The sequence below is a fragment of the Armigeres subalbatus genome, chromosome 1, assembly GCF_024139115.2.
Source record: "Armigeres subalbatus isolate Guangzhou_Male chromosome 1, GZ_Asu_2, whole genome shotgun sequence".
NCBI lineage: Eukaryota > Metazoa > Arthropoda > Insecta > Diptera > Culicidae > Armigeres > Armigeres subalbatus.
The window spans coordinates 4,323,563-4,326,980 of record NC_085139.1 but is presented as its reverse complement, the minus strand read 5'-3'; positions in this window follow the sequence as shown (position 1 = coordinate 4,326,980).

The following is a 3,418-nucleotide window of genomic DNA, read 5'->3' as shown; positions in this document are numbered from 1 at the left end:
CGGATCTCCCTTCGTGTGGGCAGTGCACGTTGATGATGCTATAGTTGAAGAAACGGCCTTTAATCCTCAGCTTGCACATCCTTGCGTTGATTGGCTGCCACCCAATCACGCGTTGGCGCATCTTTCCCAGCACTATGAAGCCGGTTCCCAGCTCGTTGGTGGTGCCACAGCTTTGGTAGAAGGTAGCCGCTCGATGCCCGCTTTTCCACACTTTCTGTCCGGTCCAGCAGATTTCCTGCAGCGCTACGACATCGAAGTTGCGGGGATGTAATTCATCGTAGATTATCCTGTCGCAACCTGCGAAGCCTAGCGACTTGCAGTTCCATGTTCCAAGCTTCCAATCGTGATCCTTTATTCGTCGCCTAGGTCGTTGCCGATTGTATCGAGTCGTATTATCTTCTATGTTGTTCGTAATAGTTGATTTTAAAGGCGGCTTATAGGGCCTGCGCAAACCTCCTGTCTCGTAGGAGGGCCGTCGTGTCAGGGCTGTTTAGCGTCCCACCTAACACCAGGACTTGGGTATTTGTGATTGTATTGTATTTTAATCCTTGCCAATGTTTTTAATGTAGTGATGTGATATTGTATTTATAGATTTTTTTTAACCATCGTTGGGGCTGTATCAAGTCTGTTGATGTAATAAATAATAAATAAATCAAAGCAAGTTTTTGGAGAGGGATATATTTCCCCCAAATATTTTAAAAGTCGACTCCAAAAAATCGATTGTGTATCAATAACAACAATAATTCATGGACTGTCATACATCAGTAAAGATAAATACTATATTCCTTAGGCTTTGGTCCGATTCGTGAATTAAAATCGAATTAAACTTAAAAGTGACAGTATGAAAATTTTCAAATAACCCTGCTTGCAGAGCAAGATCACTTTTGACAGATATTGAATCATTTTTGATAGATGTTTTGTTCGTCTTGCTGGGTAGCCATTCTTATGAGCGGGGATTTGATATTTTCCAAACTGTCCCTTTGAGTTTAATTTGATTTTAATTCGCGAATCGGACCAAAGCCTTTTGGAACGTACACACACGGTCAAGCAGTTTGACCAACATTGACTACACCTCTCGTTTATTCAAACATCCATCAAGTTTTACCAACAGCGGCACGAACAATCAATTTATTCGACCAACAATATCACACACGAACGACCGAAGCGCCAACAGCACCAACCATCAAAAAATATATGGGGTTTGTGCAACTTCACTACAAATGCTCATGTTCGACGAACCTTGACTCCGCCCCCGACTACTCAAACCAAAATTAAACCATTTTAATTTTTTCCATCCGAGCCGCCAACTGTCAAATGGTTTTTCGAACAATGTCACACACGCTCAAACAAAGCAGCAACCGAAGCGTTTTCTTGGGGGCGGAGTAAATGTTCGTCAAACTGCTTGACTGATGTGTACGTAGCATTAGAGAGTCTGTGTGGAAATCGCGTATGTTTACGTGGTGTATTATTGACAATGTTTTTTTTTTAATTTTGTATAAGGTGCAGGGATTGAATCCTAAAGAGAATGAGCAAGACTAGTCAACCCGGCAGACGTTGTCCTGCAGGCGAAAGTGCGCGTTGAGAACAACCCATGCAAAATTTGCATACGATTCTTAATTTCAGTTTTTCACGATTTGCTTTACCTTATTCGTGTTTTTTGCATGAGGAAATATAATATAAACCCGTCGGAAACGATAACGAACATATCTGCTGAAGGAATGAAGAAAATCCACCCAGCCGTTTTCGAGTTATGCGGATACGAACACAGACCATTTCATTTTTATTAATAGAGATGTACACACTTAAAAAATTGTACCGAACTCGGTTGAATTTCAACCGAGTTTTTAACTGCTGAACGCTCGGTTGTTCGCTCGGTTCAAAAAAGAACAACCGAGTGTTCGGTAAACTTATTTTAGCTTCACTTGTCACATTTACCGAAAAAAAACTCGGTTCACCGGAAATATTTATAACCGTCAATCGGTTGGGAAATTTTACCGAAAGCTGTCAAATAAAACCGATTAACTTGTAAAATACTACGGAATTCGGTTGTTCAAAACTTTGTGATGTCCGCAGATAGTTTTGAAGTTTTTACCATAAATAAACCCGAGCAGGAGAAATTGGCTCAATAATACATAATTCTGTTATTGATACCATACTATGTTATAAACTAGCCCTGCATAAGAGGTAAAACACCAAAGGAATAATATCAAAATCTTATATGCACAATACTTAAGCCATAACATACTTAGTTATTAAACTGAATTTCAATACCAAATGCATAACCAATAATTATACGCTTGGTATTGAAATACCTAAGTATGGTATGCCTCAAGTATTCTGCATATAAGTTTTTGGTATTATTTTTGGTATTTACCTCTTATGCAAGGCTAAATCATACCAATTTTTGTTATCCAGGTCGTCGCTCCTGCTCGGGAAACACTTCAAATACTTTATTCATTCAACTTCATGTCGTTATCAAATGGTAGCGTTTTCTGCTTGGTAATAAAAAAAAAACTCGGATGAGTCGTCCAAAAAAATATACAATACATACGGTTTACATATAATTTGCCTATAAGATGACAGAAAAAGAAATACTATAGAATATTATAGAATCAAATCGGTGAACACCTTACCTTACAACAGTCTACTCCAGTTTTACAAATTATGTCGAAGAAGAATGACAAATTAATGCTATACAGCGCGAGCACAGTCATGGATGATGAAATGCAGTTTATTATGCACGATGTTCTACAGATCGTAAACATTGACATGTTGTTAAGAAAACTATTTTGAGCAAGTGATTAACATGTTGCCGTAATGAAACGAATGTTCGGTTCCGTGCGAGGCTCCGTGAATTAATTCACCGAGTTTTCTCGGTTCTGAACTACCGAGACAGTAAACAAGAATGGTTTACCGAATTTTTCGGTTCATTTTCAGGTCTCATCTGTCAAAATTCTGCTACGGCTACCAAACATTCGGTTTTATGCAAAAAATGTGACATAAAACCATGACGAGCTCGGTGGTCTAGTGGCTACCGCCTCTGCCTTATAAGCAGGAGGTCGTGGGTTCAATTCCAGGCTCGTCCCTTTCCTACTTTGTATTTCTATCCTAGTTCTTTCTGTGTTTCAATTTATACCAAAACGATTCTTACTGTTATAACCTTCCACACAATCCCAAAACCTCCCGTGGCACCGTAGAGTTCTCTGCATCTTTCTTAAGTAGGTGTCCAACAAACCATCCTTCCCCTTCCTCAGCATTCGCAAGGACGTGGCCAGGACAGATCTCGACTATTGGAGAGTGCATTGCTTCCATCTAAGAGATAGTGATTACCGGAGACGAGCCAGCCTCGGGCTGAAAGTCTCCTTAATAAAGACACACACAAAAAAGAAAAAAAAAGATAGTGATTGATTAGTCCCAA